Raw genomic sequence first — 15,873 nt, forward strand, 5'->3', positions numbered from 1 at the left:
GCACTTAATCCAAATACATGAAGATGTTTGAGGTTGGGCTTCTTTTCTTTCAGCATATGATAAGGAGTAACACCATGTCTATTTATTAGTGTGATATTCTGAGTATAACATGGTGTGTTTACTGCTTCAGCCCAGAAGTAAGTGGGTAGTTTTGCTTCTTCCAGCAGAGTCCTGCCAGCTTCAATCAGGGTTCTGTTCTTTCTCTCAAACACCATTTTGTTGAGGTGTACTAGGAGCTGAGAATTGTTGTGTATGCCTTTGTACTTGCAGACTTCCTCCATTTTTGAGTTCTTGAACTCAGTGCCATTATCACTTCTCAGATTTTTCACTTTATGGGTGAATCCATTCTCAATTTGCCTTATGTGATTCGGAAGAATTTCTGGAGTTTCATCTTTCCTGTGTAGAAAATAAACCCAAGTGTATCTAGTGAAATCATCAACAATTACAAGTGTGTACCTTTTCTTGTTGATAGACATTATGTTCACTGGACCAAAGAGATCCAAGTGTAACATGTGATTGGTTCATTGATGGAGAATTCTGTTTTGCTTTTAAAAGATACTTATTTTCTTAGACTTTTGATAAGCATCACAAATACCATCAGATGAGTATAACATATTTGGTAATCCTCTTACTAGCTTCTTCTTGGCAAGTTCATTGATTGAATTGAAGTTGAGATGTGAGAGCTTCTTGTGACAGTTCCAGCTCTCATCTATTGATGCCTTTGAGATAAGGCAAGTAGCTTCTTTCTCAAGACTTTCATGCAACCTGGCTTTATATATGTTGCCATGTATGTATCCTATCAAGACAATTTTCTTTGACTTGTTTTGAACAACTTCACATTATGAGTCATAGAATAACACATGATAATCTCTGTCAGTGATTTGACTGGTGCTTAAAAGATTATGCTTCAGTCCTTCCATAAGAGACTTTCTACTGTTACCTTTCCAATTATCAAGTTGCCATATCTCAGAGTGTGTCCTACATTTCCATCTCCATAAGATACATTTGGGCTAGCCTTCTTCTCAAATTCTGACAGTAGGGATTTATTTCCAGTCATGTGTCCTGAACATCCACTATCCAAGACAAGAGTATTTTTCTTGTTACCCCGCAGTCAGAGGAATAACTAATTAGAAGGATTTTTAAGGACCCACACTTGTTGGGCCCTCTTTTTGGATAACTTAAGCCTTTGTGAGTCAGGAATACTTCTGACAGTTTTTCCTTTGTCAGGATTTATCTTGTTAGAAGCAGATTTAGTAGAACTTGAAGAATTGAGCACACAAGCAACTTTATTAAATTTAGGCAAAGGTTCATAATAGTTGTGATACAGCTTATTATAGGAACTATAAATATAAATCGAATGCCAACTACTACCACAATGAAAACAAGGATTTTGTGGTTTATAAAATACTGATCTACCCCTAACATCAGACTCAGGAATAATAGTTTTCATTTTCTTACTCCTCCTGCAATCAATAGCAAGATGATTAGTATTACCACAGTTAAAAAGTTTTTCTAGGAGCATTATGAACAAACTTATAATTAGAATCCTTAGAAATACCTTGTTTACCATTTATATTCCTTTTAGGATTTTTAGTTGAGGTTTGTCAGTAACCTCAGATAATTTCTTTTTCAATTATCTTTTAGACAAAAGTCCTATGTTCTTTTCTTTCTTAACAGTCTTAATGGTTTCCTTATTTCATTTCTTTGAGATTTATCACTTAATGATTTTTTTTGGGATGCTGATGTTGAACCCTTTTCATAGATGGATTGGGTACATCAGCTTCTGAAGAGATAAACTTAACAGGAGTCTTAAGAATAGTCTTATTCTCAGTGTCAACATCCTTAATTCTATCTACATAACCAAGACATTCTTTCCAGTTTTTCTTAGAGATTATCTCACGAACCTTTTTTCCTGAAACAGTCTAGGAATTAAGAGTTTTCCTATCATTTTCTAATTCATCTTCTAACATACTGTACTTAGCTTCTAGTACCTTTGTTATATGTTTAGCCTTATCACATTCTTTAAAATTTCAATCTGATTTACTAAGTCAGACTCCAACTGATCATTCCTCGATTTTAACATTTCATTCTTAGTTAACAGTCTATTGTTCTCTAGAATCTAATTTTAAAGTTTCCATGGAGAGACTTAAGAAAAGATTTCAGTTCAGATATATCTTCAGTATCAAAAGAGAAGAAGGGAGTTGATACCTTAGAATCAGAGGAAGCAGGATCATCAAAGCTAGCCATCAATGCATAGCATGTATCTTTATTTTCAGAATCAGAGGAGTCCATCCAATTCTTCCTTGATGCAATCAGGGATTTGTTCTTCCCTTTGTCATGCTTTATCTTCTTGCACTCTATAGCAAAGTGACCAGGTTCATCACAGTTGTAACACTTGATTTTTGACCTGTCTACTTTTCCAGCTTTAGAGTCCTTTCCATCTCTTCTTCCAATTGACTTCCTTTCACCTCTAGTGAACTTCTTCCTGAAGCTTATATTCTTCTTAGACTTCCTGAATTGCATCCTCTTGAAGCCCTTAACCAGCAATGCAGCCATTTGCATGACATCAGTATCTGTCACGTTCTTATCTATTTTAGAATCAGTATCATCATCGGATTTGATGGTGAATTATCAATATCTGATTCTGGAAGATTGTTCTTTTTTCTTGCGACTTCAATAAACCTTTCTTTTGAACCTTTAGCATTCACTTTCAAAGCAACTGATTTTCCTTTGCTACTTTTCCTATCCTTCCTTTGCTGGACTTCCAAGTCATGAGTTCTCAGTATGCCATAGACTTCATCTAGAGTGATTATTTCCAAATCATACTGATGTCGTATGATTGAAGTCTGAGTCTCCCATTCCTCATTCAAGGCTCTCAGAAACTTAGTGTTTGAATCCTCTCGATCATACACATTACCCACAAAAAACAGATTATTGAGCAAGATGAGAAATCTATCATAGATGTTGGTGAGACTTTCATCAGGCTAGCCTCAAAGTGTTATATTCTTGAAACAGAAAACCCGTCTGTCTCTTGATGGCCATGGTTCCCCGTCTGTTCTTCTTGATGGCCATGGTCCTTGACATTAAGTTTCAAGAGCATACCAGATCTCCTTGGCAGTCTTGTAGGCTATAACCCATTTGACATCACAAAATCAAGACTATTATGCAAAATATTTCTTACCTTTTCATCCCTCAGCATAACAACCTTCTCTACTGGTGTCCACTCACTTTTTTCCTTCAACTGATAGTGTTCAGCAACAGTAGGAGTTGCAGGCACCAATTTTGTTGGCATGTAGGGTCCATCATTAATTACATCGAGATAATCTGAATCTGTAGCCTCCAGGTGCATGGGCATCTTCACCTTTCATGTAGGATATTCAGTCTTTTTCAGAATGGGGATTTTAATATTTTCATACTTGATCAGAGAAATGTTTAGATCGCTTCTGATTGTAAATTTATCAGTGAGCTCTGATACCAATTGTTGCCCAGTAAAGATATAATTATTTAAGGGGGGTTGGATACAATTGTATAAACGTTTCGAACAAGTATAAAAATATAACTATTCTTTATATTTCTAATAAAAACCATTACAAACTTTCTCAAGAAATACTGATGTTCTTGAGAGCTGCTACGTCGTACAATGCTCGAGTTAATCACTATGTAATGACCTAAACTGTGTTTATATAATACACAGTTGCTACAAATCAATTTAGGATATGCATTATCAAATACTAACAGAAAATGATACATATCTCTAACTGAATGTACAAAGTCCTATCACTCAGAACGAACAGATATCAATCTGATAGGGATAAATAAATTATGTTGTATAATTAAATACTGCATTAATTGTACAAACTGTGGGCTGCTAGGCCCAATAAAAAGATATATGATACTCAGACCAGAAAGGTTAAGCCTGATGGACCAGATCAGGCCTGATGGAATAAAAAAGGCCCAAAAGCCCTGATTATTAATTAATTTCGTAATTAATTAATAAGGGACAAATCAGATGTTGAAAAGAGTCCCGATAAGGATATAAATCCTTGGAGATTAGCCTCAAGGGGACCTAAAAGGATAAGGAATCAGTTTCCTACTATCTAGGACTCCAAAGTCCATTCTAATTATGAGACTTGCCCACCAAGTCTCCTATACCAAGTCCAATTCAAGGACTCCCAACATATATAAGGGGTCTCACCCCACCAATCAGAACTATTTTTTGGCTTGATTCTCTAATTCACAGAGATACGTAGGCATCTCGTAAAGGCAGATTGAGTCACGAAACACGAGAGCAGCCATTAAAGGCCTTGAGCTCCCGAATCTTAGTATTAAATACAGCAAGTAATAACCTTAGTTTTTTATCCATAACATTTGGCGCCGTCTGTGGGAAACCAACAACAACCATGGCGAGAACACGGAGAACAATTGGAGCTCTAGAGGAAGGAACACCATTAGAGACAACCCAGGTGATTTCATCAACCGTGGAGGTTCCTCCCCATTCAACTTATGCATCTACTCAGGGAAGCCCAGACAGGGGCAACTCAACCTCAGCCACAAGGGACAACTCCCCCGATTCAAGGTACGAATCCTCAAGTTCAACAAATACATATACCTGTGAATTCTCGACCCGTCGGGTATGAATATTCAACTATTGTTACTACTAACCCCCCTTATGGGATGCCCCTTCACCCTGAGGTTGGAGGAAGCGGATATGCTGGGCGAAGCGAAGCACGAGGGCGGTCGCCCCCCTATATACGAGGTTTGGATCCTATCCCTGAGGATCGGGAATTTTCTGGTCCATACACTGAGAGAGACTCCGAATCTTCGGATGATGAAGTGGCCCCGAGAAGGAGGCGTCCTGGAAAAGAGCCAATGGCCGATGGAAGGCAACGCCCCCAAAGCACCCCAGGGGCGAATCCCCAAGAAGTGCAGGAAAAGATCAGGGCTCATGAGGCTGAAATCCAAAGGCTGAGGCGTGATTTGGAGGCTCACCAAGCCACCAGACCCCACATACCTCCTAGGGGGAGAAATCCTCCTCCTATCATAGACCTGGATGGTCCGGTAAGAAGAAGGGCTGCTGTCCCAAGAACTGATCCAAGCAATCTCCTTCCCCTTGGAGATCCTGATGATCCAACTCCACCCTTCACAGAAGAGATAATGAATGCCCATATCTCAAGGAAATTCAAGATGCCCACTATCAAAGCCTATGATGGCACGGGAGACCCCGCTAATCATGTTAGGACATTCTCTAATGCACTGCTGCTGCAACCCGTGAATGATGCTATAAAATGTCGGGCCTTCCCTCAAACCCTGTCGGGTATGGCTCAAAGATGGTACAGTCGCCTACCCCCAAATTCTATTGGATCATTCAGAGAATTAAGTCAGGCTTTTATTAAGCAATTCATCAGTGGAAGAGTCCATGAGAAAAGTTCAGCATCTCTTATGAGTCTTGTGCAGGGAGCTAAGGAATCCTTAAGAGATTACCTGAATCGTTTTACAAAGGAGGCTTTAAAAGTCCCAGACCTTGATGATAAGGTAGCCATGATAGCACTGCAACAAGGAACTAGGGATGAGTTTTTCAAGATGTCTTTGGCCAAACGACCCCCTGAGAGCATGTTGCAGCTCCAAGAGAGGGCAGGGAAGTATATCAAGGTTGAAGAAAGTATGAGGAAGACCGTAGTAAGTAATGAGCCCACTGGAGGCAAGAAACGAAAAACTGATTTGGAGTATATCGCTAAGGACAAATATCCTAGAACCGAACAAAACCCTGATTCAACCCCCAAGAAGGGAGGACCTGGGCAAAAGTTCACTGAATACGCTAAGCTGAATGCTCCCAGAAGTCAGATTTTGATGGAGATTGAGAAAGACAGAGATATTCGCTGGCCTAAGCCCTTGAAGGCTGATCCCGCCAAGCTAGATAAGGGCAAGTATTGCAGGTTTCACAAAGATGTTGGCCATGACACCGATGAGTGTAGGCAATTGAAAGATGAAATTGAGTTTTTGATTCGAAAAGGAAGATTGAACAAGTATACTGGAGATGGAGGGGACAGAAATAATAATGGAAGGAAGAACTTTGAAGATCGTAGGAGGGACCAAGACGATCAGGGGCGAAACCCCCAGCCTAGAGGACCAGTTATAAACACCATTTATGGAGGGCCGAGACCTCGAGGGCCTGTGATAAACACGATCTTTGGAGGTCCAACTGCTGCTGGATTGTCCAAAAATTCCAGAAAGGCATATACTAGAGAGGTTATGCATATTGTTGGAGAAGCCCCGAAGAGGGCCAGGACAGAAGTAACATTGGCTTTTGATGATTCCGACCTAGAGGGTGTGAAGTTTCCCCATGACGACCCGCTGGTCATAACACCAATAATAGGAAATAGCCCGGTTAAGAGGGTCCTTGTGGATAATGGTGCTTCTGTGGATATCTTGCTCCACGACACCTTTCTAAGGATGGGGTATAACGACTCCCAGTTAACACCAACCGACATGCCGATATATGGATTTGCTGGAGTAGAATGTCCTGTGGAAGGGATAATCAAATTGCCAACCACCATAGGTACGGAGCCAAGGCAAGCAACGCAGATGCTGGATTTCGTGGTGGTAAAGGCTAGTTCAACTTATAATGCTATCATGGGGAGAACAGGGATACATGCCTTCAAGGCAGTCCCCTCTTCCTACCATTCAGTCATGAAGTTTCCCACCCGAAACGGGATTGGAGAAGAGAGAGGAGATCAAAAAATGGCTAGAAGCTGTTATGTGGCCTCTTTGAGGGCAGATGGAGTCGGGGGGCAGGTTCTTCCTATTGAAGATATGGATGTTCGAGAAAATGATGAGAATAGAGGAAGGCCAGCAGAAGAATTGGTTTCGGTTCCTTTAGACCCCGAGAATCCTGAGAGGACGACTTTCATTGGAGCCACATTAGAGGAGCCCCTTAGAGGGAAGTTAGTGAAATTTTTGCAAGAAAATAGTGATGTGTTTGCATGGTCAGCAGCTGATATGCCAGGCATAGACCCGGAGTTAATTACTCACAAGCTAAACGTAGATCCAAGCCGGAAGACAGTGAAACAAAAGAAAAGAAATTTTGCCCCGGAAAGACAAGAGGCTATAAAGCAGGAAGTGGAAAAGCTCTTAGAGGCTGGTTTCATTGAGGAGATTCAATTTCCGGAGTGGTTAGCAAACCCTGTAATGGTGAAGAAGGCTAATGGAAAGTGGAGGATGTGTATAGACTTCACCGATCTGAATGATGCATGCCCCAAAGACTGTTTTCCGCTGCCTAGAATTGATACTTTGATTGATGCCACCGCTGGACATGAGATGCTGAGTTTCATGGATGGGTTTAGCGGATACAACCAGATCAAAATGCATAAGGATGACATTCCAAAGGTATCATTTATCACTGACTTTGGTGTTTATTGTTATCTTGTTATGGCGTTTGGTCTCAAGAATGCAGGAGCCACCTATCAAAGGTTGGTGAATAGAATTTTTAAGGATCTTATTGGTAAGACTATGGAAGTCTATGTTGATGACATGTTAGTCAAGAGTCTAGTAAAGACTGATCATATAGCCCATTTAAGGGAAGCTTTTGAGGTCCTGAGGTACCACAAGATGATGTTGAATCCGACGAAGTGTGCTTTCGGAGTAGGATCTGGAAAATTCTTGGGATTGATGGTCTCGAAGAGGGGAATTGAGGCAAACCCGATAAAATAAAGGCAATCCTGGACATGGAACCCCCAAAACTGTCAAGGATGTTCAGAAGCTCACAGGAAGGGTTGCTGCGTTAGGACGATTCATCTCCAAGTCAGGAGACAAGTGCTTGTCATTTTTCAAGTCACTAAAGAACATCAAAGACTTTGTATGGAGTGAGGAAAATCAGAAGGCATTTGAAGAGTTAAAGAAGTATATGGGCCAGGCCCCGTTGTTGGCCAAGCCAGTTCTGAATGAAGTTTTATTCTTGTACTTGGCTGTTTCAGAGAGCGCCTTGAGCGCGTGTTGGTTAAGGAGGAACTGAAAGTCCAGAAACCCGTATACTATGTCAGCAAAATTTTGCATGGTGCTGAGTTGAATTATTCAGCCATTGAGAAATTCGCTTTAGCCTTGGTAATGGCTTCAAGAAAGCTGCGTCCTTATTTTCAAGCTCACCAAATTGAAGTGCTAACAAATCAGCCACTGAGAAATATCATTCACAGTCCCAAGGCAAGTGGGAGACTGATTAAGTGGGCAATAGAGTTGGGAGAGTTCGATCTCAAGTATAAGCCACGTACGGCCATAAAAGCCCAGGCACTAGCTGACTTCGTGGTGGAATGTACCATACCCAACCAAGAAGTCGGGGGGCAGGAAGATACCATACCTCAAGACAAGGGAGTCGACAATGGGGACAAGGAGAAAGAATATTGGGTTCTCTATTTTGATGGAGCATCAAAAACAAATTCCAGTGGAGCAGGGTTGGTTTTGCAAAGCCCTGATGGATTCTTAATTGAGTATGCCATGAAGCTAGACTTCCCAACCACAAACAATGAGGCAGAGTATGAAGCCCTGATTGCTGGCCTTGGTCTAGCTGGGACACTTAGAGTCAAAAACTTAAAGGTCCGTGGAGACTCGAAGCTGATCATATCCCAGGTAAAGGGAGAATTTGAGGCAAGGGATGATACGATGGCTAAGTATGTTCGCCTAGTAAGGGCTGTGATGACCCAATTTAATGAATGCCATGTTGAACACATTCCAAGGGAAGAAAATGCTAAAGCAGATGCGCTATCAAAGTTTGCTTCATCTGAGATTGAAGAAAGTTCAGGAAGTGTGTACTTCCGTGTTTTGAAGACACGAAGCATAGATGTTAAGCTTGTGGCTCCCATAGGCTTGGGGACGTCATGGATTGATCCCATCAAGGCTCACATTCAGACCGGTTGGTTGCCAAGCGATGCAATTGAGGCACGGAAGTTAACTGTTCGAGCACTAAGGTACTCTTTGATAGATGGGATTCTATATAAAAGATCTTTCGTGGTTCCTTACTTGAGGTGTCTCAGGCCCGATGAGGCACGCTTAGCTCTTGAGAAGTGCATGAGGTATTTGGGCAACACTTGGGGGGCAGGGCCTTGGCTCATAAGATAACCCGTTTAGGCTTCTATTGGCCAGAAATGATGGCTGATGCCAAAGAATATGTAAAGAAGTGTGATCGCTGTCAGAAGCATGCACCAGTGCCAGACAACCCCCGAGATGCTGACCTCTATCAACTCACCTATTCCCTTTGCTATGTGGGGGATGGATATTCTAGGGCCTTTTCCTATGGCCACAGCACAAAGGAATTTCTGATTGTAGCCATTGATTATTTCACCAAGTGGATCGAAGCCAAACCTTGGCCAAAATCACAACTAAGCAGGTTGCACAATTCCTGTGGGAAAACATTATGTGCCGATATGGAATTCCCCGTATCCTCGTCACTGACAATGGAACACAATTCAACAACGAGGAATTCAAGAAGTATTGCGAAGAAAATGAAATTGAGTTACGTTCACCTCTGTGGCTCACCCGCAAGCCAATGGGCAAGCGGAGGTAGCAAATCGGATAATCCTGGATGGACTAAAGAAGAGGATCGAAAGTCAAGAAATAATTGGGTGGATGAGATACTTCCATATTATGGGCCTATAGGACTACCTGTAGAGTCACGACAGAGCAACTCCTTTCATGTTGGCATATGGGGCAGAAGCAGTAGTTCCCGTGGAGATATCACATTCCTCTCCAAGGATTCAGGCTTTTGATGAAAAAATGAGAAGGGCAGAGTTAGCCCTGGATTTAATCGATGAAGTGCGAGATAAAGCACATGCAAAGATAGTAGAATATCAGAAAAAGCTTCATTCTACTACAACTAAGGGTTAAAGAGGTTTTTTAAACAAGGTGATCTAGTTTGAGAAAAATAGAGGCTTCTGGTGTTGGACAGAAAGGAAAGCTGCCCCAAATTGGGAAGGGCCGTACAGAGTCAAGAGCGTTCAGGGTAGAGGAACCTACAAGCTGGAAACTATGGAGGTTTTGAAGTCCCGAGGACCTGGCATGCACAAAACCTGAAGGTTTACTACGTGTAAGATAGGTGAAGTACGATTCTCACTTGTCATGTGACAAGTAGGTTTAAAAGCACCTGAAGCTTTGCTTGCGTAGGATTTTATATTCCAGTAGAATTTACATTGTCTAGTTATTTGATTAGGGTCGAACCCATGCTGTAAGGTTTTGGAAAACCAGACTTCATATTAAAGAGTTTGAAATTATTTCTATCTAAGGATGTTTAAGGTTCAAATGCATATTAAGATTGTAAAGTTAAAACAGAAAAAGGCAAGAAAAGCAACGTATAAAACATAACCCCGAAGGGTAACAAGTTCTGATATAAATAAAGTTCAAAAAGAAGATATACAAAAAGCTAGGCCTTGGAAGGCTGAGATTCCTCAGAACCACTATCCGAAGTCTCTTCGGAAGTTTCAGTCGTTTCTTCGGACGTCTCGGTCGTCCCCTCCGAAGTCCCTGTAGAAGTTCCCTGCAGGAGATGATGGCTGTTGAGGCGCTGCTTTGGGAGATTCTTCCACCCTGGCCTTCTTAGCGACAGGCTCGAATTCCTCCTCGGAGGAATCTTCCTCCTCTCCATCCTTGATCATGCCAGCAAGCTTTTCAGTAACACCTCCAAGCTCTGGAACCCGCACTGGGCAAGGAAAGGGCGACTGCTCAAGGACCTCGGGAAACTCATCCTGGATGGCCTCCACAGCAGCGTCCCAGCCTTCCTTATAGCTAACAGGATGAAGAAGGGCGTCATGCTCCACCATCAAGTCTTTGAATTCTTGAGTGTCCATCCAGCCATCAAAGGCTTTTTCCTTCTGCGCCTTCAAGATGACATTTTCAGCCCGGGCCGTCTCCAGGTCAGAAGTGGAAGAGGCCAATTGAGCTTCAAGGGCCTCAATTTTTTGATTGGCCTCCTCCAACTTCTTGTTGGCATCTTCCAGGCCAACCTTCCAAGCCTTGGCTTGGTGAATTGCCCCTTGAAAATGGGCGTTAGCCTGCAAGAGAAAACAGCAAAGGTTTAGAAAAGAAAGAAAAGAGAATTGTAAAAAGCATAAGTAAAGTACGTACCGTCGCCAGAGCTTGGGCTCCAAACAGCTCATTCCCCTCCAAGTCCTGTTGAAGGACAAAATCTTGATAATCCACCGGGGAAATGGAATGCTTAGACCATTCCTTGGACAGCGCCGTGCTGCCCACAATTGAGTCCTTGCCCCGGATCCCCCAAGCAGGTTGAAAATAGGCACCTGGCCTCTGCTTGGTGCGCAGAACTTGGCTGGGGCCTTCCTCATCTGGCTCCGTTGCCTGAAGAAGGAACTCCGGGAAGCGGTCACCCAGTCGAGGGTCCTTAAAGATCTTCCCGGCCCTCTTCATCCTGGTTGTCTCCAGGTCCTTCGGCTTGGTAGCCTCCTCAATCTTCTCAGCCACTGCAACAAACAAAGTCAGTTGAAAATCAATGAAATAAAAGTGCAGGAAATAAAGGAGATAAGAAAGGGAACTTACTTTTCTTATTAACGGGCGAAAGGCCGCGTTCTACCAGGACGGTCTCCCGGATAAGGTCCCAACAATGGGAAGTGCCGTTGTCTTGCGTAAGGAGGTTGAAACCTCTAGCCTCCTCCTCAGACAAAGTTATGTCATTCGGGCTCCCGTCTACGGCCAGCCCAAAGGATGATCGAAACAGGGAGCCCCAATCTCCACCTTCCCAAATAACAAACAAAAAATCTTTCTTCCACCCCAAGTTGTTGTCAGGGATGGACTTCCCATTCACGATATGGGGGATAGTGGGGCGCTGGTTGATAGAAACCCAACCCGGACTTTTATCAGGGCTGTTTTTGAACTGAAAAATCTTCCTGAAGACAGCAACAGATGTGGGGACGTTGTGCTTGGCGCATTGCGACAGATAGCACAGAATCAACCTCCAGGAATTAGGGGGAAGTTGGCAAGGGCTGATGCCCACATCAGCCAGTAGCAAAGGAATGAATGGATGAAAAGGGAGTCTAATACCTGCCCTCAGAGTATCCCTATAGACGCATAGCGCGTCCTTCTTCCACTGACAGGCCCTGTCGGCCGGACCCGCAAGAACCAGCTTAAAAGGCTCCTTGATTTTGAAGCAGCTGCTCAACTTTTCCAGCTCCTTGGGATCCCGTAAAGCACTGATATGATCGTGCGCGTCCAGATGCGCATCAGACGGATACTCGTCCCCTCGAGTGTTGATCATGTCGATTAAGGAAGTATACCTCGATCGAATAGGAAAATCATTGGACTTTCTAGCCACGTTCATCTTGGCCAAACGAGTCATTCTTTTGTCAGCCATCTGAAAAAAGTATGAGGCACGTAAATAGGCTATCTTAAAATGGCACACAATGGAAAAATAGAACGAAAAGCAAAGGGAGGAATCTTACCTAAAGAAGCTCCTGAAAAAGGCTTTGAGCTCCGACTTGCTGTTATTGCTCTGAGAATCTTAGCAGGAGATAAAGAAGAAAACTAAGAAATGAGAAAGTGAGGAGTAATAGCCTTTCCTCATTCCTTTATATAGAGGAAAAGAAGTTGAAGGGACGAAAAGCCCATTAAGAACAAAGGCCCATAAGAAAGGCCCAGAAAAAAGAATATTCCAGAATATCCTAGGAATTCTAGGCATTCTAAACAGGGTGTTAAGCCCAGCAATATTTGAAAGCCCAATGAAGGCCCAATAAGATTTGAAAAGGCCCAATAAAAGAGGCCAATAAGATTTGAAAAGCCCAATAATAGAGGCTCAGTAAAATTTAATAAGGCCCAACAAAAAGGCCAGGCCCAAATCCAATTAGGATTTGGAAAATACAATACCCTAAATTAAAGCTAAATAAAGAAGGCTAGGAAAGACCAGGAACCAGGTCGAAATCCAGGTCGTGAATCCTGCCCGAAATCTTTCGAGCAGACACCCGAAAATAACGGGTAAAAAAGACCAGAATCCAGGTCGAATTCCAGGTCGTGAATCCTGCCCGAAATCTTTCGAGCAGACACCCGAAAATAAGGGTAAAAAAGACCAGAACCCAGGTCGAATTCCAGGTCGTGAATCCTGCCCGAAATCTTTCGAGCAGACACCCGAAAATAGCTGGAATAACGGGACTGAATTGAGGTGAAGCTTCGACCAGGAATGAGGTCGAATAAACCAAGCATCTTTCAAAAAATGGGGTTAAAAACCCAGGTCGAAGTTCGACTAGGATCCTGGTCGAATTCCAGGTCGTGGATCCTAGTCGAAATCCTTCGACCAGGAAACAAGAAAATCAAGGAATTTTCGAACAGGATTCAGGTCGAAATATCGACGAATCCTAGTCGAAATCCTAGTCGATAGGCTCATGATAAGAAGCTAAAAAAAAAGGGTGGAATTTTTGTAATAACCCCAATTTTTGAGAAATTTTGAAACCCTTATGAATAGTGTTTTTGCTGAACGAGAAAACTTTTCATGCCACACTATGTAGGGGTTCTGTTATGGATATTCTGAGATTTTATTAGTACTCTATATGGTATATAAGTGTATGTAAAGATCGTCAGAATCCAATTCCGAACACTTTGATTTTTCCCGGAAATCCACTAGATACGGAAAGAATTGAGAAAAAGGTAACAGGATAAAAAAAAGGATTTAAATTAAAGGATTATAGGAGAGGATCATAAAAGGAATATAATATATTGAGAAAGGTTAAGGGAACCTAAGTAATAAGATCCCGGGTATGATCCCTCAAACGATAAACGAGAACGAAAGATAAGCGAACCGTAAAACAAATAAGTGACCAAGAGACAAGCTTGTACAAGAAGCCAGGGATTGTGACATCATCAAACCACAAGGTGTGGACAAGTGGGAGCATTATGACATGTGCAAGGTGACACAAGCATGACATGGGAAGGAAGGAGGTGTGGTGGCTTTTTAACCACACAAATTCAAGGGCAACAAGGTAATTAACTAAATCAAACACAAAAACAAGCCAACCAAGCCAAGCAAAATCATTTTCATCAAAATCAAAAAGAAACCAAGGCATGGTTCATCATGCTCTCGGCTTTTTACTATTGCAAATGGGCAAGAATTCAAAAACTCAAGATCCAAGCCTCCTAAATTGGTGAGTTAATTCCCTAATCATCTTCATGCTTAGTTAGGGCTATATCATGAGTTTAAGCCATCAATTCCTTCTCCATCTTCTCCATTTAATCAAAGAAGAAGACTATGAATAGTGTTTTCAAGTTTTTTAACTTGAAGTTTTTCTTGTTTTTCTTGAAGATCCAAGCATTCTTAAGACTTCTCAAAGCTTCTTAAGGCTTCCTAGCTCCTCCCACCACTCAAAGGAAGGTATACCATCTCCAAACCCTAGATTCCTATATATTATAAGATGATTTTGATTAGTAGGATGATATTGTAGCTTGTTGTTGTGATTAGAGTTTGGGATTTGAAATGGTAGTAAAATGGAATGGTAAATGTTGAGGTTTTGATGAAAAGAACTTAAGTATGATTAAAGTTAAGCTTAGGCATAAGTATGAATGATTAAATTGAATTGTTTGGGGTTGTTATGATGTGATGAGGATGGATGTTGGTTGTATGTTGGATTTGAGGTTGATTTGGAATGGGTTTGAATGGTTTAAAATATTGGAAATCGCGTAAACATAGCCGTCGTAACGTCCGATTTTCTTTGGACTGTTTTTGTGCATAGCATTAGGACCCGAGAACCCCCTGCTAGATTATGACCACTGCCATGTTTAGATAGCTCATGTTACGAGCTTTGTTTTGATATGTAGTTCGTTCGATTCCGATGCACGGTTTAGGAGAAACGATCGTTTCAAGTAACGGCGTTTCGCGAACAAAACTTTTCCCCTCGCCTTACTTTGAAACATAGGTTAAAGACCAAAAAGGGTTAATTAATGTATGAAACATTTATGGTAAGTGTGTTAGGCAGTTGGTAAGACACTCGCGAAGGAATCGTTTTAAAACTCGTAAAGGTTAAATTATTAAAAATGGTGGAGCCGAGGGTACTCGAGTGACTTAAGAGAATCAGTAAGCGCAAAACGAGCGTTAGAGTCTGAGTTGGTTAGAGTATAGATTTACAAGTGACTTTGGTTTAATTCCAACTTACTTGTTGTTTATAGGTTACCAGACTCGTCCCGAGCCTTTTATCACCCCAAATCGCTCAGGCAAGTTTTCTACCCGTTATAACTGTTGTTGTGATGAATATATGTATTTGCATTATCTTGTGATAGATGCATGTTGGTTAATTAGCAAATGTTACAATATATTGAAGCATGATACTATGGTATATATATATATGCATGCCTGTTTCGTATTCTTTCCATATATATCTGTTGATTCAGTTGATAATACCTATGCTAGAGGATAGCGGTAATTTGCATATACCCTTAGTACAGGGACCCAAAGGTGATAATATTTTCTAAAACCGGGAGTCGAGGATCCCGAGTAGATTTTGTATATATGGATATAAATATATATTTATATATACTTATATATATATATATGGTCATAGTTTTCAAAACTATTAATCGAATAAGGTTTATTCGATAACTTTAACTTTATTTTATTATGAATATTATTTTGAATATTCATTCGAGGACTTATGACTCCTTTTATTATATTATCTGAATATTATTTGAATATTCATTCGAGGGATTATGACTCAGTTTATATTATTTAATGAATATTTTTGAATATTCATTTGAGGATCTATGACTCCGATTATTTGCTGAGATATATTCTTTATTTTATTAAAGAATAAGGTGTCAATAATCAAACTTATTTTCGATTATTCAAATAAAGATAGTACTTTCATATAAGTATATCTTTGGTTATTTAATACTCATTTCAAGTAT

This window comes from Apium graveolens, chromosome 8, assembly GCF_009905375.1.
Source record: "Apium graveolens cultivar Ventura chromosome 8, ASM990537v1, whole genome shotgun sequence".
Lineage (NCBI taxonomy): Eukaryota > Viridiplantae > Streptophyta > Magnoliopsida > Apiales > Apiaceae > Apium > Apium graveolens.